We start from the raw sequence: 25,965 nt of genomic DNA, 5'->3' as shown, positions 1-25,965 counted from the left end.
ACTGGGAGTTCGAGATTTGCAGATACTAACTACTATATATGAAATAGATAAACAAGTTTATATCATATAGCACAGGGAACAATATTCAATATCTTGTAGTAACTTATAGTGAAAAAGAATATGAAAATGAATATATGTATGTTCATGTATGACTGAAGCACTGTGCTGCACACCAGAAATTGACACAACATTGTAAACTGACTATATCTCAATTAAAAATAACAATAATGTAAAAGATATCACTCACATTTTAGTCTGGGTTACCTCTTGAAATAATATTTTGATTTACTTTGTTAAATAAAATGTTATTAAAATTAATCTGTTAAGTGTTCTTAAAACTTGTATATTTTAAAAGTAAGAATCTTCTTATGATATATTTTTAAAGTAAGAAGCTACTTTAAAACACTATATATTTTTAAAGCTACTGGAAAATTCAAAGTTACATACATAATAAGAATCAGTGTGAGGACCACGGGGGTCAGGTAGGGCCCTGGAGCCCAGGTGGAAATGTGACCAAAAAAGGGACTTGGAAACAAACACTGAATCTTGAAGATGTTGAGATGTCTCGGTTGCCCATATATCCTCTCAGGGAACCCCCACGTCTCCCCTTTTCCCAGAAAGAAGGCACTGAAATGAGGATTCCTGTGCAAAGCAATTATTAAGGAAGTGCTCCCAGGAGGCGCCCGAAGGAAGTGGGGGAAGCAAGACAGGGAGGCGGGGAAGCCAGGCCCGGTGGGATTTCAGCAGTCCCGCAGGGCGTATGATCCAGGTGGAAAATTCTGGTGCATAAGTTATGCTTCAGAGGTTGGTTTTCACAGTCCCCCACCACTCAGTCCTTGGACAAAGGCCTCCTCAGCAGGGGACATAAACTACTTGCTAAACGGGAAGAGCTCCAGTTGCCATAAGAGAGTGCCCAGAAGAGGAGTTACAGCTATGGACTGTTGAAGGCAAAACATACTGAAGCCAGGGGAGAGGAGGGGCGACCAGAAACAGTAAAGAAATGTGAGAATTCTGGGCGGTGTGTCCACCATCCACTGCCCCCATCATGGAAGGTCACCTGGCTACATCTCTTCCCTGTAGCCTGAGGACCAGCAATCTCATCTTCTCTCCTCAATTTATTTCGTGATTTACAGACTTTCCTCTACAGAGTTTCCTCTTGGGTCATCATAAATTCAGAAGAACCAGCCAGTAAGGGATCCAAGGCGTCTCCCCCTCTCCCCGGCCACAAATGAAGCATCTCTGCTTGTATGTGTTGGAGACACTGGGTGCCTACATGTGCTTTTTGCTTAAATATAGGTCTCTGCAGCTAAAAGAAAGGCTCGAAAACTACCGTAATAGACTGTGCTTGAAATGAGCATGTTCATTTTCTGTTGCTGCATGACAAATTACTGAAAACTTAGAAACTTGTAACAACCTACATTTTTATCTCATGGTTTCTATAGGGCAGAACTCGGGGCAGAGCTAAACTCAGGGCCTCACACGGCTGCGATCCAGGTGCTCAGGGCTGTAGTCTCATCAGAAGCTCCACTGGGATAAGATCGGCTTCCAAGCCCCTTTGGGTTGTTGGCGGAGTTCACCTCTTTGTGGTTGTAGGGTCGAGGGTCTGTTTTCTTGCTGGCTGTCGCTGGGGGCTGCTAAGGCCCACCTGCTGAGGCCACCCCAAGTTCCTTGCCACGTGGCCCCCTCCATAGGTCCTCTCATGACACGACAGTTACTCCTTTAAGGAAGTAACCAGAGTCTGTCTAATGCATGACCAGCAAAACAGAGCTATGTGTGTCTATAATAACATCACCATTCACCTTTGCCGTGTTCTGGAGCAAGCCCCGGGTCCCACCCACACTCAAAGAGAAGAGATTATCCAGGCCGTGTAAGTGGGTTTGTCCACCACGATGGTATGGAGGGAGAATGTTTAGTAAGAGGCCTCTTGGTAAAAGCCTTGCAGTGGAGGAGAAAAAATTGCTTCATTCCTAATTTTTCCATACCACCCTGGTCTTAATCAAGGGAGGTCTTTCCTGCACTCACTCTGAATAATTTTGATCTTGCATTCTGATCCGTGTTATCTGTGTGCGTCTTGATCCACACATTCTTACCTGTGTCTGGACTCAATGGTTTAGTCTTGGGCTCTCCCTAGCTAGTTATAAAACCTTGCTTTATCTCTGCATTCTCATAGCTGTTGCCTCTGGTCTGTTTTCAGTTAATTTCCTGCCTTTGTTTTCATATGCATGATCAAAACTGTCATATGGGAGAAGTTCACTGCATCCAACATAACACATTATAATCATTAAACAAGCAAATCTTGGTTAAATTTCTTTAGATCAAAAGAAACTATTTTAGATTAATTGCACTTGACTGCCTGATACATCTGACATTGTTTAGATTTTTTTCAGTCTTGTGATAGTTTAAAAAAAAACCTATAGGATACCAGCTTTAGGGAATTTGGCTGGTATTACTAAAAATTACATTTTGCTGAAAGGTATTGGATTTAGAGCTCACATTTTATGTAAAGCTTAGAGATGCTTAATAGCTCCAGCTTATTACCTCTCTAAGGTCTTACCGTGCTTTATTTCACCAATGGAAACAGTTAATAGTAAACATTAGGAAATTAAACAAAATATTTTATTCATCCAGCATTATCAGAAAAAACATAAGTATTCACCAGGGAAACAAAAGGAATTTGAGAGCTGAAGCTCTTCTCAGACACTGATGAATCAGGGGTTGGCAGATACTTAGCACAGATGCTCCAACTCCCCCAACCTGTGCCCATGGCAGACATCATCAATCAATCACTGTCTTCTGCGGAGTCTGAATAGAGCTCCGGAGTTCTCCATTCTCAGAAACTACTCCTGATTTAGATAGCAGTTTCTTCCATTACAAGTAATAGAAACCAATTGGAGCCAGCTTGAGCCAAATAAGGAGGAAGTTCATACAAACACACAAGGGTGTCCTCCAAAATTCAAATGCAAGATTGCAGTGAGATCTCAGGTACCAGGAACCAGAAAGCCATCAAGACTCTGTCCCTCATGTCTGTGTGTTTCTGCCTGCTGGACTCACTGTTTCTCCCGGCAGTCAGGCTTTCTCTGTGTCTCCAATCTGCTTGGGGTCATGTGGCCACTCAAAGCACCCACGGTTAGAGACTGCATCTGAATCTCAGCATCAGATTCCTGAGAGAGAGAGAGAGAGAGAAGAGAAGGAAAGAGCAGCTCTCAGAGAGGGCAGGGATGGCTCCCAGCCTAAGCCGACAGCCCGGGACATTTTCCATCACCACCATCCAGTCATAGACAGTGGCACTAGAGATGAAACCTTTCTTCTCCACAGGAGCTAGGTCAGGGCAGACCAATCGATCTCTGTGCGATGCTTTATACCTGCACTTTCCAATCCAGTACCTGCTCACCTCCTGCAAGCTATCAAGCACTTGGAATGTGTCTGGGGAACTGAATCTTTAATCTTATTTATTTTTAATTAACTTAAACGTAAATAGCCGTGTGTAGCACCAAACCAGACAGCGTAAATCAAGGCCCCTTTCCAGGTGAAAGGTAAGACAGCTGAGCTCCAGACCCCATCGCTGCCTAGTAACACAGCTGGAACTGAACACTTGGTTTCTTTTCCTTTTCGTTCCCCATCCTTTTAATTGCAGTTGGAGAATCTGCCTCAGTGGTTTTCCCAGATAATTCGAATTTACCATTTTAAATGTCCATGCCTAACCATCCTTTTTTTTTTTCCATCAAGAATGTTTATTTGCTTACATATTTGCTGATGGTTTTGTTAGTCAAACTACAACTACAGAGCTATGATAAAGTTGCCTCTCATTACAGAAACGTCAAACGAGCTTTACCTAACCATTTTTTGATGTAAAGCTTTCTGAAATGTATTACACACTTCTCTGCCTTGGGGCAAAAAAGCCACGTAGCCATCATTGTAGACTTTCCTTAATGACACGAAGCTGTAACTGTGAACCACATTTGTCCTTCTGGGTAATAATCACGGGGCCCTCAGCACAGGGCCTGGGGAGGCCTACAGGGCTGTCTTCCCCGCCTGTCACATCTCCGCAGCAGGCAGAGATCTGCTGCTCCCTCTCCTCGTCAGGTCTTGATGTGGCGGCTTCTGACAGCATCCCACTCCCTTCGCAGGCTCAGCAATGCACCGAGTAGAGGAGCTTGATTTAGCAGTGGGCTTAATTTCACCCACACCTCTAAACTACTAGGCGTGGGGGAGTTTCACAACGGAGTCAGGTACACAGGGTTTTGCACAAAAGTTTCCACGACACACAGGTTGGTTTTTTTTCTTTTCTTTCCTTAAAGATCTATGACGATGTCTCCTAAGAGCTGATTGTGGGACGAATGGTATGATGTTTTACTTTAAATGTGCCACTAAGTGGGAGGGGATATAGCTCAGTGGTAGAACACGTGCTTAGCATGCATGAGGTCCTGGGTTCAATTCACAGTACCTCCATTAAATCAATCAACCAACCAACCAACCAACCTAATTACCCGCCCCCCCAAAGAAAAGTCAAAAATAAGTTAAAATAAATGTGCCACTCAATACGTCACCACTGCCATGGCTAGGGTCCCAGGGTAGAAGAGGACTGTGCACTAAATAGTCGGAGAAACGAGACCACACTTGGGTGTGGATGATTTTCAGTTACTTTCCCGAGCTGCTTCTCCATGGTATATTCTCAAGCCATGAAACAGGAGCCATTTTATGAGTCTTTGGAAGATGTTCAAAAAAACTGAAGTCGATTTTCAGAACGGTAAGAGAAACGATCATACTCTCATTTCAGTACCCTCTACCCAGGCCAGACTTGCAGTAACAGTATCTACTCAGAACGTATCTAGGCGTGTGGCTGCCTGAAGGGGCTCCAAGCCAGGGAAGGGTTGTCATGAAGTCCACGCACTGGAGGCCTGGTCCGTACCCAGGGGAGCAAGACCCTCTGCTGGCCTTCAGCCAGGGCCCCACGGCCTGTCCTGGGGTCTGGCCTGAGGCTTCATGAGAAGGGCGATTCAGGGGAAGTCTGGGTTTGCTTCCTGGACCTCTAAAAGCCGATCAGTGACTATGCATGTGGTTCACTGCCTCTGGGGAGAAGATAACACCCACGGGAGAAGAAGGTGCCTTGCGCAATTGAAAGGTCGGGTTTCTTGGCATCTGCAAGAGTAACTTTCAGTTCTCTGGAGAAATTGTTTCGATCAGGTCCCACCGCCAGACAGGTATTCTGTACTTGGGCTCCGTCTCCTGGACCAGCTTGAAGATTTGCTCAGGGGAAGCCCTGATTCTGCCTCTGTACCGCTTTACAAAATAACTTCGCCAGCACGTTCGCCGCTCCCTTGGGTTATTTATAGGCAGTTCTGATGATCCAGCCGGCAGGTTCCTGGCATGGTTCTCAGCCCTCTGTTTGCCTTCCTCACCTCCCACGGACACGCACACTCGTTGCTGCGTGTGGCGACTTTGAATTTCCCGAGTCACAGCTCAGCGGCCCCCTCCCCAAAAGACGGCTCCAAACCAAAACAGCTGTGACCCACCTCTCCCCAACCTTCCCCCAGGGCGGTATGAGGTCATCAGAGAGATCTGGGGTGGGGGTGGGGGCAGGGACTGAGGCAGCGGGGCAGTGGGACAGCAAGCTCCGAGCCCACGTGTGCGGCCTGGAGGCTGGAGAGGGGTCACTAACCAGGGCAGGACAGAGACCCAGCGGCTCCCTGTCTCTTCCCAGCGTGGCATCATTTTGTTGTGTGAAGGATTCTGCATTCCCAAGACATGTGATACACCCTCCCCTCCTCAAATTCCAGAGGAGCACGAAAACAAATTCCTAAGTCCCGTCAGAAGTACTTCTTTTCCATCTGCACCTGGGCCCCGGGAACGTGGCACTGGCACCGTTTTGTACCAAGCAATGTCATCCAGGTCCCCAGTTCCTGAGCCAGGGCAGCCTCCGTGCCCGCTTAGAGCTGTGGTTCTCAACCCTGGGGCTCCGATGCCGTGCCTGGGCCTGGGCTCGGGAGATTCTGATTTTAACCTCTGGTCTGAGGTCTAGGCCTGAGCACTGGGATTTCCAGACACCCTCGAAGTGACTCCAAGGTGCCGCCTAGGGTGAGAGCCATCGGCTTGGAGCCCTCCCCATCTGACAGTGATGGTGAGTGGGGCTCTCCAGTTGCACAGCTGTGGCTCCACTGCTTTAGCATGATGTTGGAACAGGAAGGGCAGAAGTACACACGCAGAGAACAATTCAGGTGCCATTGCACGTTCCAGGGACCGTTTCATTCAGTCATTCACTCAACAAACACTGATGGAAGGCTCCTCCAATCGCTAACAATGATTTACAGTGTTAGTTTCAGGTGTGCAGCAAAGTGATCCAGTTATACATATATATATATATGTATATATGTATATATGTATATATGTATATATATATACACACACATATGTTTTTCAGATTTCAGGATGCTGGGATGCAAAAATGCATGATGAAGTCCTGACCCTGAGGACAGACCAACTCCCTGAGAGAAGCATTTGGACATGTTCTGCAGCCCCCTCAGGTTCCCCCCAGGGGCAGGCAACTCTAGCCCCACCTCCTTCCTTGTTTATGCCCAGGTAGCGACTCATAATTCCCCTCCACTTGCAGGTGAGTTGACGGAACATACATTATCCTGCTGCCTTTACAGGATGCAGTTGCTTGAATGATGACAGTTATCTCTGCTAATAAAGTTCACTTTTTTAGCAGAGTTATAAATATATATGCAGCTTGCATATTGGAGGAGTCATGTGGGAGGAAATGCTGAGGCCCTTCTAGAACAGAAGCCACTCCCTGGCACCTGCACATACATAACTCTCCCAGATTACCCAGCTCCACAGCCCCCGCCCCCCTGCAAAAAAAAAGGCTGGTCCTCAGTCCTTTCTTACGAAAAGGATTTACGGTAAACAGCCTGGGTGAGAAAATCAGCAATTAACATCCTTGAAATTTGCATTCTTTTCTTGGGCCTCCAGATGGCTTCACAGCCACCAGCTTTCTTTTTCCCAGGGGAAAACTGCCCCCCACCAACCCCAGTCTCTGAGGAAACTGGAATGGCCTTAACTGGGATGGAAAAAACAGCCCAGTGGAGATCAGAAAGATAAGCTGCAGGAAGGGAGATGGTCGGTCTTGTAAATTAAAAAAAAAAAAATTTTATTGTAGTTTAGTTGATTTACAATGTTAGTTTCAGGTGTACAGCAAAGTGATTTACTTTTATATGCACATGCATATATATTTTTTCTTTTCATATACTTTTCCATTGTAGGTTGTTACAAGGTACTGAATATAGTTCCCTGTGCTGTGCAGTAGGACCCTGTTGTTTATTTTATCATACACAGTAGTGTGTTAATCCCCAGCCCCTAATTTAACCTCTCCCCTGCCCTTTCCCCTTTGGTAACCACAATTTGTTTTCTATGTCCGTGAGTCTGTTTTTGGTTTCGATCTTGTAAATTGGAGTCGTACAAATAAGCTCACTAAATCGAGGATGTGCTCGGGGTGCTGGGAAAGCAAATAAAGAAGCAGCAGACAAATAAATCTGCCCAGTTACCTGGAGAGAGAAGAGCTAATGGAGGAATTTTCTAAAAGGAGCTTTAACTTTTGGCTGAATGCACTAACGCTATCCATTACCAATCAGCTGACTGTAATTTTACAATTTAGCAAGGGATTTGAGCTGCCTGCAGGAGACTGTACCTTGTGGGTAATAACAGGTATGCATGGTGAATGTTACAGAGCACATTTCTTTAAAATATATGGCTAGCTACTTTGGTCGCTGATATGTTTATTTGCAAAGCAAATGACAATCATGGTGTGAGCAGCATGTGGTGGGTGCGGCTGGTTGTCTCACCAGCCCCTTTCCTCCTTTTCCTTCCTGGTCCAGCACTGGTCTGGGAGCGGGGATGGGTGTCAGTCCTCCTTGAGCGTGACTTGACCCCACTCCCAGGATTAACAGGAGGTCCTGATGGCCTAAGCCAGTCACCGTGTCCTGTTCCCTCTGCTGGGGCTGGTGTAGGGATGGGTGTGCTGGGTTGTCTGCAGCCAGCAGTGTGGTTCCACTATCATTCCCTTCTAAGTCCAGGAACCATGCTTCCCGGAGTCACCATCTCTGCCTGTTTCAGATTATTGCTCATAAGAGGAATCCGGGGCAAGATTTGCAAAGAGGGCGGTGTTATTCCTCTGGAGATGGTTGGAGCTGGATAGGTAGGCAGATGAGAGACTGTCAGCAGCTTCCTGGCACAAACCTGAGGAATTACATACACACTTAGGTGTTTCAGGGTCAACTCCTCTGATTGTTGAGGATAGAGTTTCTGAACTCTGCTCCCTCCGGCTCTCCCAGGAGACGTGTATGCCCCAATTCTGTACTGAGTCCTTTATATCTGGAATGCATGGAATGGCTTTTGTTGTCCATGCTGAACCCTGACTGATACAGTGGCCATGTGGTCCAGTTCTGGTCAATGGGCTGGAGGGCCTCCCCTTATGCCTGAGAAGGAGATTCTGAAACAGACAGCCCCTGTCTCTGGACAGCGTGGCGTTTGGGTGCCGTGCCCGGTACAGCTGTCGTGATTTGGCGCCAGCCTGAAAGAGAGCCAAAATGCAAGCAGAAGGCAGAGCCAAGAGAAATGCCCAGCAAGAGTCCTGACAGACTTGCAGCCAGTAGCCTTGTAATAGGTGGAGACTCATTCCTTAAGGGAGCAAATGTGAAGATAGTTTGATGTTGGCCGCCATGTTTTCTGGGGATGAGATGGTACCCAGGCATTCACACCTGCTCTCCATGCTGTCCTTTTCATGCTCTCATCCTTCAGGTAGAGAAATACCCAGATCACCTGTGTCTCAAATGCTTCACACACTTTTGAAATAGCTATATGAGTTGTAGGTGTGCATTGGCAGATGGGTCTGCAATATTATTGCATCTTTTATCTTTTTTCGAACCCCAATCACACTTTAAAATACACTTGCATTGCCAAAGCATCAGTGCAGTGCTGCCATTTTGGATTTCTTCTTGTTTTACCCACAGACAGGCAGTCCTCACTTTGCACGGTAGTTCAGGAGCCTAAAATTGACCATGCAGACTGGACCGGTGCAAAGCAGTCTTACTAACCAATAAGATAAATGACAACTGTTTCGTAAAATACCTTGCCAAAACACTAAAAACTTTTACTTTCAGTTGTGAATGTAAAGGGATAATTTAAAAATAAAAACTAATATTTATTTACTAGATGGTTGTTGAAAACAGAAACATTGATGAAATATTTTCTCTATAAAATTGTTGTTGAGAGCAGTTTGAACAGCATGCCCTTCAGAGCGTCTTTTCTATGTCTTGGCAAACTGTCGTGTCCTTGCTAAGTTTAGATCAGCCTCCAATATTTTATCCTTTGCACTTTCAAATATCCTTGAGAGTTCTTTCACTGTGACATTTTCTCAGTGTCACTTCCTCTGGGACATCACCCTTTTGGTCGCACCACTCATGCAGGTTGATAAATCTGCCTTCTGGCTGCATAAGCTTTTTGGAATAGCAGCAGTGTCAACATTCTCACTATAAAAAATACATATATTGGAGTCCGGGACCAGGGGACCGCCACAGCTGGGCGGCGGGCTGCAGGCGGTGGGGGAGGGGGGAGGGGGAGGGGAGGGCAACGGGCAAGGACTGTTACCAGACGTGCGTCGGACGGGGAGATCAAGAGGGCCTACCGCCGCCAGGCGCTGCGTCACCGCCCGGACAAGAACAAGGAGCCCTGTGCCAAGGAGAAGTTCAAGGAGATCGCCGAGGTCTAGGACGTGCTCAACGACCGGCGCAAGCGCGAGGCCTCGGACGGCTACGGGGAGGAAGGCCTGAAAGGCGGCGGCCCCAGTGGCGGGAGGAGCGGTGCTGCTGACGGTGTCTCTTTCACTGCACATTCCACGGAGACCCTCATGCCGTGTTTGCTGAGTTCTTCGGTGGCCGGAATCCCTTCGACACCTTTTTTTTGGGCAGCGCAGCGGGGAGGAAGGCATAGACATTGATGACCCGTTCTCTGGCTTCCCCATGGACATGGGTGGCTTCACCAACATGAACTTTGGCTGCTCCCGTCCTGCCCAAGAGTCCATCCGAAAGCAGCAAGATCCCCCTGCCACCCACGACCTTAGGGTCTCACTTGAGATCTAGAGCGGCTGTACCAAGAACATGAAAATCTCTCATAAGCGGCTGAACCCCGATGGAAAGAGCATTCGGACAGAGGACAAAATCTTGAGCATTGAAGTGAAGCGGGGGTGGAAAGGTGGAACCAAAATCACCTTCCCCAAGGAAGGAGACCAGACCTCCAACAACATTCCAGCCGACATTGTCTTTGTTTTAAAGGAGAAGCCGCACAATGTCGTTAAGAGAGATGGCTCTGACGTCATTTGCCCAGCCAGGATCACTCTTTGGGAGGCTCTGTGTGGCTGTACAGTGAATGTCCCCACTCTGGACGGCAGGACCATACCGGTTGTGTTCAAAGAGGTCATCAGGCCTGGCATGTGGCGAAAAACTCCTGGAGAAGGCCTCCCTCTCCCCAAAACACCCGAGAAACAGGCTCTTTGTTGGTAAGATCAGATATTCAAGTTTGCCAACGTAGCAAAAAGACGTTTGGTTTCTTCGGGGATGGACTCGTACCAACCCAATTTATAAGATGCTGATTTATAAATCAGAAGGACAGTTTATTAACTTGAACTGGAAATAAAACTATAAGTGTGCACGGGTTATTAACTGCGAATCTGCGTGGCATAATGAGGAAACTCGGTCTTGGAGCCAGGCCGACCTAGCTTTGCACCGTGGCAGCGTCTCTTCCTCACTACACAGCTTCTCAGCTGGTGTGGATAAGGACCCCGGTGCTGTGCCTGAGATCAGAAGGAAACACTGTCCTGAAGCGGTGACCTATGTCAGAAGCGGTCAAGGTGGGGGAGTGGGAGTGGCTATTTGGGGTATATACCACTGTATGTTCTAGTTTTGACCAATCCATGCCTTCTCCTCCAATCACAAAGTCTGGTTCCTAGAATTGAAAAATTGCTTTTCGAATACGGATATGAAAGATGTTTGCTGCATGATGGTTATCGGCCAGTATCATCCAGCTGTCTTCACTATATGAACACAAATGACGCATGAATTAAAAATGACGATTTGTGGTCTGGACACCCACCACGCTCCTGCTCAGAGCCAGAAGGAAAAAAGGGTCACATTTTGTCTCCTGCCCACCCTCCATTCCATACACACCTTATCTGTGCTGTCTAATAGAAATATAATGCAAGCCAGAAGTGTGAGCTACATGGGCTGTTTAAAATTTTCTGGGAGTCATGAAAGAAGTGAAAAGTTTTTACATGTTTTTACAAAATTTTTATCATTTTTTTTTCAAGCGGCCCTCTAGGTGTTATGCTTCTGTTTTGTTTGTTGGTTTGTTTTCTGTAGTTGTTGTTTTGGGGGTTTTTTGGTGGGGGGAGGTGATTAGGTTTATTTATTTATTAATGGAGGTAGTGGGGAGTGAACCCAGGACCTCGTGCATGCTAAGCACATGCTACACCACCGAGTTATATCCTCCCCTCATCACACAGCTTTATTACCCATTATACTTTGTCTGACATAACTCACATTCTCAGAAGATAATCTCCATATTTAGCTATTGGCCTCAGGTAGCTCTGGCCAAGTACAGTTATCTCAGAGAAGGAGACTGGGGGCCTGAACTCCTCAAGGCTTAGGTTCACCTGGTCAGTACGTGCTCATGGGTGGCAGGCAGCAGCTGCCCCGCCTGGCCTTGGTGGTCCTCCTTGTGGAGTGCTGGTCTCTCCACCAGAACTGCTCAGGCAGGCTCTCAGCCCAGCTATGGTATTTTTCTACCTTAGATTCAATATTTCCCCTGAAATCATAATTTTTAAAAATGTGGATGAAAGGACAGGCTTCTGTCTCCTTCTCAAAGCTGCATTTGTGGAACCGCATCTGTGGTTTTCAGTTCCTGGAGGTCCGGGGTGGGGCTCTTACATTTGTGTGGCTGGGAGTTCCTAAGGGATGGCTGTGTTGCTGGTCCAGGGACCACACTTTGATAAGCACTGAGAGACAGCATTCATTTCGCTGGAGAAAGGAGATGAGACACGTTGGTATTTGAAAGTGAAAGAATTTCATAAAGTGCAAAGCATCAGATTACATCTTTCCTCCCAAACAAGCCAAACTCGATTCTTTGGTATTCTTTCCCCAAAGCAGCATCTTAGCAGGCTCTAACACCTCCTCTTCCAACATTTCTCCCCGAGTCTCTTGCTTGAGGCTGAGCAGCCAGGTCCCTCCTCTGTGCTTTCCTAGACCTGTTTACCGCCCACCATGGTCCACGGTGTTGTAAGCGTCTGGGCGTGCATGCTGACAGGCGTGTGCAGCAGGGCGGGAGGCCTCTTTCCCTGACACCGGGACCTCTCATAGCACCAACGGGACCAAAGAGTGCAGAACGATTGAGCAGATGAATGACACATTTTTGGAAGAGAAGAAAGGGACTATTTACATGTGGATTGAAACTTTTCCTAAATACTATCTCTATGTAAGAGATAACAATAACCCAAGAGATTATTAAAAACAACAACAACAACAACACTTGGACCTCCCGAGAACTCACTGTAACTTGAAAACCACTTAGATGGTGTCAGTCACATAGAGTTCTAGATACCCACCACTGCTGACACACGTAACTTCCACTGGACAGAGATGCTGTGACTTGGGTATGATGGACTGAAGGTGTGTTATTATGAAGAAAATGGGTTCAGGGGCCGGCCCTTAAAACATCGGGTCTCAGAGACCCTTCTTTTTTATTTTAAGTTTTTATTTTGGAAAATCTCAAATATATACAAAAGTAAGGAGGACAACATAATGAACCTTCATGAACCAATCGTCCAGATTCAATAATTATCAACTGATGGCCAGTCTGGTTTAATCCCTAACTTCACCTCCTTCACCAATCCTTGCAATACTTTTGAAGTGACTCCCAGTGTTACAGCATTTCATCTATTAAAATTTCAGTGTGTCTCTTAAATATGTGAAGATTCTTTTAAGAATATAAGCACACTATGACTATTCTACATAAATAATAAATCCATAATGTCATCAAATATTCAACCCATGTTTAAATTTCCCCATTGTCTCATACACTTCAGTTTTTTAATTCAATGCAGGATACAAAATGTTCATAAATTGCAATTGATAGACTCTTAAGTTCCTCTTTTTTTTACTGCATATATTTTTAAAATTTACATCTATGTACTGATCATTGTTTCTAAGAACGTTTAGAGCTTTAGCTTTTTAAACTTACATATTTATCAAAGGAATAAATTAAGTCCCTCTTTTTAATCACTGAGTTCCCATTCTATCCCTTTTGTTTTTTTAAAATGTTTCTTTGTTACAGAAACTGGGTTGGTTTTTCTATAATGTTTCCCAAAATCTAGAGTTTGCAGATTATAGTCCTGTGGCATCATTTACCCTATTCCCTCCCTCCCCCATAGGTAACAATTTCTTTTGAAATGTTATATTTTATCCTTTCAATTAAAAACAAGTAAGTTAAACAGACAATAGCATAGCATACCATAAGCACTTTTCTCTGCCTTGCTTTTTTCATTCAACCTTATATCCTGGTGATCACACCACAGCAGTTCACAGAGGTGTCCATAATCCCTTTTCATGGCTGCATAGTACTCCACCACCTGGATGCTACACAGCTTATTCAACCAGTCCTTTACTGATAGACACTTGAGTTGTTGGAAGTTTGTTGCTACTACAAATAGTGCTGCAGTGAATAGCCAATATATCTTCTTGTATTTTGGCCAAGGATATCTTTGGGATAGATTCCTAGAAGGGAAAGTGCTGAGACAAGAGATAATTGCTAGAGATTGCAGCTCTTCTTTTAAATGCAATGTGTTTCTAGAAGTTCTGTTGTAAAACAGTTCCTGAAACAGATCATATTTTAGTTACCTGTTGCTAAATACCAAGTAACCTCCAAGGGCAGTGGCTTAAAACAACACCATTTCTTATTTCTCATGATTGTGTAATTCAGGTGCGGCTCCTCAGGGATGGTTTGTCTCTGCCATGCTTGGTTGGCTGCGACAGCTTGGCTGGGCTGGAGAATCCCAGACGGCTTTACTCACGTGTTTCATACCTTGGCTGCAGTGGCTGGGATGGTTGGACCTCTCACTCTCTGTGTGGTTTCACATCATTGAGAACTCCAAGCTTCTCAAACAGGGTGTCCAGATCCCAGGACGGTAAAACCAGGCAGCGGCAAGGCCTCTTAGGGCCCAGGCTCCAAACTCATAAGACATTACTTGGAGTGCATTCTATTGAGCAAGTCTCAAGGCCATCCAGGTTCAAGGGGAAGAGGAACAAACTGCATCTCCTGTTGGGAGGAGCACCATGTACGTATAGAGATGAAAGACATTGTTGTTGGCCATCTTTGCAGATGATTTACCCCAGCTCCCAAGTGCATATATGCATCCCATGGACCACAAACACCTGCCCTGTTCTCACCTTCCTCAGCACCGCAAACTCTTGGAAAGAGTCCCTAATGGTTGTGAGACTTGAAGTTCCTCTTTATACTGCGGGCTCAGCATGTGCAGTGGGACGGCTCAAGTGGAGGTGACATCTATCGAGCAAAAGAGAGAAAGCTTCCTCTGAGGCAGGGCACCTGATCACCTATCTAGAACATCATCATGTTGATGGCGACTGTACTCATCTGTTCTGTGCATGTTTATTCACAAACACTGTTCCGGGCTCCAAGAGCACAGGGGTGAACCTAACAGACAAGGCCCTGGCTCTTGTGGTTCTTCACTGTTCTAAACCAGGAAATGCAGAACATGATAAGGGATAGAAAGATAAGTAAGCGAATATCCTGGCCTCGAAGAAGACACAGTGTAGCTGAAAGTGGAGGTAAGCAAGCATGACCTAGCTGGAACCAAAGAGAGAGAATGGAAAGACAGACACAGGAAAACAGAGGACAGGAGGGCACTGGGGAATTCTGCAGAGTGAGAGAGGGCATGGTGGGTCCCAGCCTCTCCTGTGTAGCTGATGGCCGATGGGCGGGTCCCAGGGGCTGCTGTGTGCTTAAAGTTTCTCACCAAGATGCCTTCCCCCCACGATGGGCTCTCACTGCTTGCTGAGAGGGAGGAAGACAAAACGGGGTTTTAAAACTGACTGATGGAACCGGTCAGTAATGCGATTCTATGTAAAATACCCTACTATTCGGAGGCCCAAACTGGAGTCCCCTGACAGATGGTCGCGGCTTGGTCCCCAGCTCTCATGTCCACATGCTCTTCCTTGGTGATCTCACTCAGGCTGGTGGCTCCACAGAGCATCTAAATGCCAGTGACTCACAAAAGAAGATCTTCAGCGCCACATCTTGCCGTACCAACCATTAATTTTCAAATCCACTTGGAAGCCCAGTGGACACTGGAAGTGTCCTACGGCCAAAATGGAATCCTTGTTTTTTCCTGGAAGAACTCCAATCTTCCCCCAGCTTCCCGATCAGTTAGTGGTGCCTCCAGTACCAAGTTATTTGAGCCAAAACACTTGAGTCTTTCTGGACTCCTCTTTTTTTTTTTTTTTCCCTAAAACACCAACACTCAACTGAGCAGCTTGTCTAGTTGTTCTGGCTTCAGACAAGATCTCAAATTCAACCAGTTCCCCGTCTTTCCTCCCCTGTACCGGGCCGCCATCACCTCATACCTTATCACAGATCTCTTGCTTCTCACACTCCCCTCTGCCTCCTCCCTGCACAACTGCCAGAGTCGACCTTTAAAAATAAAAATAAGGTCATAGACTATCTCTCATGCAAACCCTCCAGTGACGTACCACAGCAATTAAAGGAAAATTCAAACTTCTAACCTCTCATTTGGCTTCCAAGGCCCAGATTATTCTAGCCCCTGACTCTGGCTTCAACCTCACCTTATGTGACACTTTCTCATCCTTGCAACCCTCTGGGCCACAATAGCCTTTTTTATGTTTCTTAAACACACTGAACTTGCTGCTTGCTTGGAACGTTGCTCTGTCTCCTCCATCACAGCATGGATGAAGACTCACTTTTTAGGCCTTACTTTCCTGAGGACCATAGTTAAAATTCACTAACCAAGGCGGGAGGGTGCGGTGATGAATACTACAAAGTCCTAGCTCTTGGGGTACTTACGTTCTAAGTCGAGGGAACCAGAACATGGCAAGGGATAGACTGTCAACCTGCTCTATAGCCTTCCTAGAATTGATCATGCTCTGAAAAATTTCCTATTCATTTTCTGACTTGTGTCCACCTCCCTACTCAGTAGACACCGGCAAAGAGAGAGAAGGGAGGGTCCTTAGCCATCTTGCTCTCTGTGCCATTTCTGGCCCTTACAAAGGGGCCTAGCATAGAGTTGGTCTCAATGAGCACCTTTGACTGTATAAGTGACTGCGCTTGCATATATTAAAAAATATAGGATTAATATGATGGTTATAAAGGAAGAATTTGTTGTAGAAGAAAAGCTGTTTATAGCCCCTCTACCTCACTGTATCCTTCTAAACCTTGACTTCTAATCTCACCCCAACATTACGCTGCTGTCAAGGGTTATTGGACCCAATCATTACGTCCGCCCTCAGGGAAATGCTTGTCAGCCTAATTACTCTAATGCGACATACATTTCCTAGAGGGCAACACAGCTCTTTGCCTCCTATAAAAATGTATTCTTTCAGGGCTGTGCTGAATGAAGATGTTCCAGCGATGGGTTCTGAAGGTATTGTTTCCTTTGTTCTTTGACATAAGTGATCATGACCTGATCAGAACCAGAGAGAGACACAGTGCAAACACGACTTTCTGTGAGTGGAGGGAAACAAACACAGACAGGGGCATCTGCTCTGCCCTCCATATGGACTAACACAAGCAGCAATGGACCTGGCTTACAGTCTGATGCTGGACAAATTATGCTGTGCCTCATGCTTCAATTTCCTTTCTCTAACATCTAAATAATCATGCTTACTCTTCCTAACTTCCCTGCATTAGACGTATTATTTCATATCACAGAATTAGGGAATATTGGGCCCTAGGGTAGCTTGGGAATCACCCCATCCACATGCAAACGTGGAACCTGAGGCCTGGGGAGGTTAAGTGATTGACCCAAGGTCACAGCTGATTATTGGCAGGGCTGGAAGGAGACCTCAGGTCTCCTGACCCTTCTGCGACCTGTACTGCCAAGTTCGCCCTGCTCTTTAGCTTCTTAGGTGTATGGATTTTCAAGTTAGCTCATACACTTCTTGAGGACAGCAATGATCATCCATCTCTCCCACATGCCTAGTTGGTCATATATGAATAAATACTTCTGGAATGAAGGAATCGTCCGCCACCAGCCCACACACCCGCCATCCCTCTCTGTTGGAGTCCTCAGTAACTCTCCAGTTACTTCCCCTCATTCATTGAAGTTTAGCGCCTGCCTGTCTTCCTCTGCACGTGACTCCAGTTACTCTGGGCGGCTTCGACAAGCTCATCAAGGATCCATCTGGCACTCTGGCCACTGGGTTCCCCGAACTCCTCTCCTCCAGTGATCTTTTCCTCCATCCCACCTCAGCCACCCAGGCCCACGCTCATATACCTTCTGGCTCTTGATTTGAAGCACTGTTATTTGACTACTGCCTCCTGTCTAGTTCACTTTCTCTAATACCCCGACTCTGACCGTTCTTCACCCCCACCAGGGACTCTGATCCTTTGGCCTCATCCACTTTTCACTGTCCTTCCCCTCCTTACTCTCTGCTTCATCCAGCCTAGATTCCCTGGCCCACCACCGGCATCACTCCTTTGTGTATGTCCACAACACCTCTGTCACTTTCCTTCTCCACCATACTTGCCTGGAAAAACTCCCATCCTGGTTAAAGCCAACCCTCTGCCTGCTTTGTCCCTACACCCAAGCAGTGGAACACACCCGGTTAAAAGTCATCACTGTGCTCTTTAAACTTAGGATCATAAATTATAGGAGGGCCCTCAGCAGTGCCCACTAACTCATCTCCATAGTCTACCCTCTCCCACTCTTCCAGACTCTTGATGTCCAGTCCTCACTCTTACCTGAAACTCTCACCTACTGATGTGCTGGGAATAAAATAAAATTAAACAAAAGAGAGCTAACAGCATCTTTTCCAATAATCTTATCTTTTCTACTCCTCCAATCTCTACACCTCAGAATGGATGAAGTGTCTATGTTCTTAACTGAGGCTAAACTTTCTGTTGAGACAATTCTCCATGTGTCTCACATTTCTTTTGTTTCAGGCTCCCTTATCAAGGACATTTGTAGAGTGAACACCTTTGGAGATGGAGATAGTGTGTCCCTTTGGAACAAACATCAGGGATGCTTATGACTGTCCACTGTCATAAAGGTAATGTCTCCCTCTGGAGCAAAGGACAGGCATGTTTACTGCCCAGATAAAAGACTCCGGTTCACTGAGCTCGGATTTCCTCACTTGTAATGCAACCCACTGCCTGTGCAGGTGTCACCTGGCCCTGTTCACGTTGCTCTATTGGAACTGAGGTTCAGGGAACTGATGCAAGAAAATTCTAACACTCCGGCTACTGCTGTTGCTGTGAGGAATGAAGTCCTTTGTCTCTGACCCAAGAGTCTCATGTTTTCGGCCGGCCTCCAGGAAATTGTGACAGGCTAACCTGTTAGCATACAAGTAGGTTAAAATCTCAGACACTTCAGAGTTCTTGATGTGCGACTTCATCGCCCGAACTGCATCTCATCTCCTCCCGCCTTCTCAAGGACCTTGCTCCTGCAGGCATCTGCTTTCTCTTCTGCATGGTCGGTTTCCCCCTTTCAACTGTGTCAGTCCTCACCCTATATATAGATAATATCTCCCACCTTAAAACACAAAGACAGCTTCCCTGAGGCTTCTCATTCCTCTCCATCTACCGCCCCATTTCTCTGCTGCCCTTTAAAACAAGACTATTTGAAAAAATTATCTGTATTCCTTCCTCCACTTCTCATTCCAATCATATCTTCAGTTATACCAGTTTCCTGAAACCCTTCCTAAAGTTGTCGGCATCCTCCACATGGTCTAATCCAATGGTTAGTTCTCATTTCTCTTTTTATTGGACTTAGGAATACACAACCAGTTGACCACTCTCTTTCCTGAAATACATTCTCCCTTGATTTTTTTTTTGTCTTGTTTTTTAATCCCACTCAGTCTCCTTTGTTGGCTCTTCTTACTGTACTGAGGTTATGTGGGTTTAACCCTTTATCCCATTTATATGGTATATTACATTAGTTGAATTTCAGCTGTTAAACTTACCTTGCATTCCTGAAATCTAACTTTGTCATGGTATATGTATTTTTTTTTAATGTTGAACTCAATTTGGTATTTTGTTAAGGATTTTTGCATCTTTATTAATGAGGGATGGGTCTGTATTTTTCTTTTCTTGTGATGTCTTTGTCTGGCTATGGTATCAGGGTAATAACACTGGCCTCAAGATAAGTTGGGAAATATTCTCTTCTTTGTCTTCTGAAAGATTTTATGAAAGATTGATATTATTTCTTCTTTAAGCATTTGATAGAATTCATCAGTGAAGCCATCTGGGCCAGGAATTCTGTTTGTGAGATTCTAAATTACTAATTCAATATCTTTACTTCTCGTAGGTCTAGTCAACTGACTAGTTTTTTTGAGTTGGTTTTGATAGCTTGTGTACTTCCAGAAATTTGTCCATTTCACATACTTGTATAATTTGTTGGTATTAAGCTATTGATAATGTTCCCTTATACTCCTTTTAATTTTTGTAGGGTTGGTAGCAATATCCTTTTTCCTTTCCTGATTTTGATAATTAGTGCCTTTTCTCTTGTTTTCTTGGTCAGTCTAGTTAAGGGTTGGTCACCTTTGTTGATCTTTTCAAAGAACCAACTTAAAAAAATTTTTTTTCTCATTTGCTTTTCTGCTGTAACATTTGTTATGTCATTCCTTCTGCTAGCTTTGGGTTTAGCTTGCTCTTTGTTTGCTAGTTTCTTTGGGTGGAAGCTTCGGTTTTGGTTTAAGAGCTTCCTACTTTTCTGATACAAGCATCTAAAATTATGCATTTCTAAGCACTGTTTTAGATGCCTCTCATAAACTTCGATATGTTGTATTTTTGTTTTCATCGAGTCCAACTTATTTAATTGCCCTTGTGATGTCTTCTTTGACTCATGGGTTATTGAGGAGTGTGTTGCTTGATTTCCAAATATGTGGTGTTTGCCCAGATTTATTTCTGTCATGGATCTTTAACTTGATTCCATTGTGATCAGAAGACACACTTTACATAGTTTCAATGTCCTTTATTTTATTGGGACTTATTTTGTGTTACAGCATATGGTCTATCCTGGAGAATGTTCCACATGCACTTGAAAAGAAATGTGTATGTTGCAGTTATTGAGTGGAGTGTTCTATAAATATGAAAGACAAGTTGGTTGATGGTGTGTTAAAGTCTCCTATAGTTGTTCTAGCAATTATTTAGCATAGGGTGTTGAAATCTCTATTATCGATTTTCCATTTTTCCTTTCATTTCTGCCAGTTTTTGCTTCGTACATTTCAGGGGCTGGTTCTTAGATGTATGTACATTTGTAATTGTTCTATCTTCTAGATGTTCTTACCCTTTATCAAAAATGTCTCCAGTAATATATCTCATCTTAAGGCTTATCTTGTCTGATATTAATATAGCCACTTTAGGTCTTCTATGGTTGCTTTTTGCATGCTGTATCTTTTCCATCATTTACTTTCAATCACTTATACCTTTGAATCTCAGGTGTGTCTCTTGCTGGCCTGTGACATAGAATTGGGTCTTGCTATTTTATTCAGCCTGATGAAAATCTGCCTTTTATATATAGGGTGTTTAGTCCAATCACATTTAATGTACTTATTGATATAGTTAGAATTTCTTTTGCCATTTTGATAGTTGTTTTCTATGTCTCATGCCTTTTTTATTCCAATGAAGTAATGAAATCATGAAGCACCAATGTGTTTGTAAACTACTTAATTTCTCACTAAATAAAATATGAAAAATACAGAAAAACAGAAGACTGATTCTTCTGTCACTCAAACATAACTTTATTTAATGTTGCATTATGTTTTCTTCCAGTCTTTAAAAAAAAAGTTTTTCTATTCAGATATTTGCTTGCTTGCTTTTTAACAGATCTTATATCATACTTTGCATTCAATTGTATATTTTTCTCTTAGGCAGTCTATTATCTGCATTTTCAGTGTATTTCAACCATAAAAGGGCAGTCACCAGCAGAGAGAGAATTGAAGCAGTTCAGCAGAGACCCTCTCAGACTAGCTTTTGACTAAATGAAACGCTTCTGAATGGCCTGGCTTTTGAAACAAGTGCACTTGGACATGTCCAAGTGTCAGTTTGGAAGATAAGGTGTCTGAGGCGCACCTGGTGCATCACAAATTTTGGTTATACACTTGGTTCTTAGTTTCTTACTTTGTGAAACAAGAAAAAGGAAAGGTATTTTTCCCATGTGTTTGATAAAATTCACCTGTAAAATGGCTGGATTTAGTGTCCTGGAGAAGTGGTATGGACTATTTTTTTTTTCTTTTACTGTTGATTATGTGTGTTTGTGTGTGTACACATATAAATCTCCCATGATATCAAGCTAATTGGATTTATGGTATTCTAACCTTTTCTCTGCTTATCTATTAGGTTTTTTTTTTTGAAGTATAGTCAGTTTACAATGTTGTGTCAATTTCTGGTGTACAGCCCAATGCTTCAGTCATACATGAACATACATATATGTTTTCATATTCTTTTCCACCATAACTCACTACAAGATATTGAATAAAGTTCCCTGCACTATTCAGCATGAACTTGTTTATCTCTTCTAGATATATCAGTCAATATCTGCAAATCTCTAACTCCCAGTTTATCCCCTTCCACCACTCCACTCCTGTCCAGTAACCACAAGTTTGTTCTGTATGTCTGAGAGTCTGTTTCTGTTTTGCAAATAAGTTTGTCTTTTTTTTTTTTTTTTTTTAGAATCCACAAATAAGTGATATCATACGGCATTTTTCTTTGTCTTTCTGGCTTATTTTACTTAGAATGACACCACATTTTAAAAGGCTAATATTTTAATTTCACCTGGTTTTAAAATTCCAGAATACTAGCACTTAAAAAAATTACCACTGACTTAAATTAATCAAGCTATTTGCTAATTTATTTATCCTTCCGTCTCCCATCTCACATATTCCTTCTGGGTTCAGCTTATTTCTTATTGGAGTATATTCTTTAGTATTTCTCTCAACAACCATCTGTGAGTGCTATATTTTTAAAATGTGTTTATTTTGTTCTTCCTCTTGAAAGATGGTTTAGCTAGGAATAGGATTCTAGTTTCTCAGTTATGGACCCTCAATACTTTGAAGATAAATATCTTCAAAAAACCTATGGTTCCTGATAAATCCGCTCACAGGACGACTGTCATTTGTTTTAAGATAACTTGACTTTTCTCAGGGTTAACTTTAAACATTTTCTTATCGTGTTTAGTATTCCATAATTTCACTACTATGTACGGGTCTCAATTTCTAAACAACTTATTCTGCTTGAGACTTAGCATCTTCCTTGATCTGATAACCCATTTTTCTTCAAGTCTGAAACTGGCTCACACATCATCACTATGCAGACTGCTTCTCCTCTATGCTCTATTTTCTCCTCTCCAGAAACTCTTTCAGGCATATATAGGGTCTTCCAATTCTACCCTCTAGGTCTCTGAACATATCTGTGCTGCTTTGGCAGTTTGTTATATGCATTTTTCCATGTATTTCAGGCTCATAAAAATCATTTTATAATATAAGGATTATCTGGCTCAAAAGTCATTGGTAGTTGTCTATTTCCTACCAATAAACTTTTCAGGTCCTCGTGCATCCAGGCCCTGCCATTGATTGGTTGGGTATCTATGGGCATGCAACTTCTCTGGGCCCCCATTTCCTAACCCCAAAAGGTTACTGAAAAACTTAAATGACACAAAGCACATAAGGTCCTGGCCAATGCCCAACACACTGCAGCACAGTAAGTAACCTCTGGTGTGGCTGCCTAGCCCACAGCAATTACGCAGGGGCTCACATCAATGTGGCATCTCTCCATTTCAGATGTGAGTTCTGAACGGAAGCTGTCCTCAGTTCTAAGATCTTGCTTCCTTTGTTGCAGTGACTGGTGGAGGCATGGGCACGTGAGTCTAGCCTAACCAGTTAGTCATTCCTTGAGACTTAGAATTTGAGGTGTCCTTTGTGACTGCAGAGTACTTATGATGTGAGCAGAGCCGCGGGCTGTAGTTAGGGGGAATGAAAGCGACATTAGGAAAGGGTGGGGGGATAAGGGTAAGAGAGAGAGATTACTAATATCATTCAAGTTCCTGGCCTGACTGGATTTGATGATATGAGACTTTTTAATACTATAGATTCCTTTAATACTTGAATATTTTATAATAGGCCAGAATAACCTTATAATAAAGATCTTAAAAAGAGTTTCAGCATTTGAACATGAATCTTATTTCACTTTATTGCTCAATTATATAGATTTCTAACTCCTATTTTTCAGAATGACTATTAGCCTCTCTCCAGCTATGGAAACGTAGTTGTTGTAATAACAACATTAAATTTGAATGGTTCTGCAGAGTTCCCAGTTTTTTCGTATCATTATCTTACTTGATTGTACGAGATGAGTAGGCCAGGTAATATTATGCTTAGTTTCTGCAAATGGTGAAATTAAGATGCAAACTCAACGGTGTTCAGGGTGGAGGAGGTGAGAGAACCAAGCTGGATATTAAGCACCATCCATCAGGAGAGCTTGGAGCCTTCTTTCTTTGCAAGGTTGTCGGAGACGGTGACTTATACAATACTTTCATTAATTATTGTGAATTAGAAAACTTCAGAAGAGCCCAGAGGAGATTCATTAGCTCACTCCTAAAACCTGTTAATATGCATACTCCATCCGCAACTGACATTCATACTCTAAGATGCACTTGTTTTCCCAGAAGTTAATCTTCGCCTGGTTCCTAATCAAGTTCCTATTTACTTTTACATTCTAGAACTTTCTTAGAGGAGAGATTATTGGGAGTGGGTGGTCGGGAGTAAAGGGATGTATTAATTCCTGGCTAGACATCCACAGTGCTTAACAACCTCTTGTATGAACAAGGGTAAATTCTTACACTCTTGGACTAAGATCTCTGTATTGGGTACAGCACATGGGTAATTGTTGACAACGGTGATGTGTGATCAGAAAGTACTCTAGTGGGGTAGGGTACAGCTCAGTGGCTGAGCGCCTACTTGGCATGCAAGAGTTCCTGTGTTCAATCCCCAGTAGCTCTATTTAAAAATAAATAAAATAAAATAAAATAAAATAAAATAAAATAAAATAAAATAAAATAAAACATAATTACTTCTCCCCCCCAAAAAACGCAACCAACCAAACATAAAACACCAAATTTAAAAAATTACTCTAGTAATATCATCGCAACACCTTTGTTTTGGAGAACTCAAGTGTTTTCACAGGATTAACTCCTTCACCCTCACCGAACTGACAGGAGAGGCTGGGTGACAAACAACTCTATTTTATGTGCTGGAGTTGAGGAGGTAAAGGGGGAGAGGTACTGATCACAGTGCAAAGCAAGTGCAGCCTGGCTTCCTTCACCATGAGCATTAACCTCATAGTTGCGAGAATCCCTCCATTTTAAGCAGAAAATACAATTTATGATGAGGAATATAATTTTAGGTAGAAAATAGTTCCTATAGAATCAAGGCATTGGTATGTCACATAATATTGGAAGGATCGTGCTATTAGTTAATCGGCCGTGTTTTAATTTTGCACTCCGATATCTTCATTTTTCATGGGGCTAAAAGCAGCTGTTTGCTGTAAGTGCAGCGCTATCAGACACGGGCAGTCCTGGCATAGGTCTCCTTCTCTCCTGACTGCCATTAGACTCAGATCCATCCTCTAAATTAAACTCTGTCCCAAGAGACACAATTGATGAAGGGAACAAGGGACTTCATAAGACCAAGCCTGACGTCACACATTTGTGTTCTAACCGTCTGTACCTTGTATTAACCGAGGGCTGGGGTCGCCCGGGTGGACAGGCACAAGGGCACAACAGTCTTCTCCCACACAAGCCTGGAATGGTAACTGTGCGCTGCCGAAGAAAGAAAAGCCGTTTCAGAGCTGTGGGGTGGCGTGGGGGCGTGTGTAGCAGGGTGAGGGAGTCATTCCTCTCCTCCTCCACCCAAGGATGCTATTTATTGGAAATTTAGCACATCTTTTTTTTTTAATTGATTTCTCTCGAGTGGGAGGCAAAGCCTTCAGATGCTAGAAAAGACGGGATGGGGCGGAGGGAATGCAAGCCTGGAAGGAGGATTTAGGAGAGAACCATCGCCTTGCTTTGGATTGGAACTGCGAGCGGAGAAACGCTCGGGCGTCCACACCAGTTTGGCTGCCAAGATGCCGCCTTTCCGCCCAGAATGCCAGCATCGCCCCTTCCCCAAGAGGGCAGCAACTACCAGCGTCCCCTCTCGTCTCCTCTAACCTCCCCAAGTCCGGAGGGGCGCGTGCCGGCGAGGGGCGCTCTTTCACCTTTGAGGTTCAAGACCCGGGCAATTCCTGCTCCCCCCTCCCCCTTCCCTCCGGCCGTGCCCACCCCCACCCCCGGGAGAGTAGCCGCCTTCCCGGGGCCACCTCTCACCCCACTCCCTTGGCTCCTGCATCTTGCCGAAGGGGCGAATCCTCTCTCCCTCCACGTGCGAGTCGGGTTCGCCCCCCTCCCCTGGCCGCTCGCAAGAAGGCTGCAGCCCCCAGGTGCCCACCTCTCACGCCCTTTCCGGCCCTTCCCCGGGTCCCTGCAGCCTCTCTACGATTTGGGGAGCGTCTGCACGCTCCCTCCACGTGCGAGCCCAGGGCCGTTACCCCACTTCTCCGGACCCCCACCTCCAGCCCCGGGCTCCGCCCACCGCGACCGGGGCGCACGCCCGGAGCACCTGGCCGCCCCTCCCCCGG

At 44.5% G+C, this 25,965-nt stretch overlaps 1 long non-coding RNA gene and 1 pseudogene across 4 annotated transcripts; one reads left to right on the top strand and one right to left on the bottom strand.

Moving 5' to 3' along the window:
- Nucleotides 1-2,632: 2,632 nt before the first annotated feature.
- Nucleotides 2,633-25,893, bottom strand: LOC107033618 (uncharacterized). Of its 4 annotated transcripts, none has more exons than XR_012062251.1 (6): nucleotides 25,776-25,893; nucleotides 25,017-25,108; nucleotides 15,684-15,750; nucleotides 14,490-14,604; nucleotides 14,125-14,358; nucleotides 2,633-3,161 (listed from the first exon to the last, which is right to left on the bottom strand). It is a non-coding gene; the product is annotated as an uncharacterized lncRNA (long non-coding RNA). The 4 variants fall into 4 exon arrangements; XR_012062244.1 differs by lacking the exon at nucleotides 2,633-3,161 and adding an exon at nucleotides 11,536-12,065 and having other exon boundaries at nucleotides 13,555-14,358; XR_012062247.1 differs by lacking the exons at nucleotides 2,633-3,161; nucleotides 25,776-25,893 and adding exons at nucleotides 11,536-12,065; nucleotides 25,655-25,761 and having other exon boundaries at nucleotides 13,555-14,358.
- On the top strand, nucleotides 6,502-10,553 carry LOC102525627 (dnaJ homolog subfamily B member 1 pseudogene; annotated as a pseudogene).
- Nucleotides 25,894-25,965: the final 72 nt, after the last annotated feature.

The sequence above is a fragment of the Vicugna pacos genome, chromosome 1 (genome assembly GCF_048564905.1).
Source record: "Vicugna pacos chromosome 1, VicPac4, whole genome shotgun sequence".
NCBI classification, from domain to species: domain Eukaryota; kingdom Metazoa; phylum Chordata; class Mammalia; order Artiodactyla; family Camelidae; genus Vicugna; species Vicugna pacos.
This window is presented reverse-complemented; position numbering and strand designations above follow the sequence as displayed.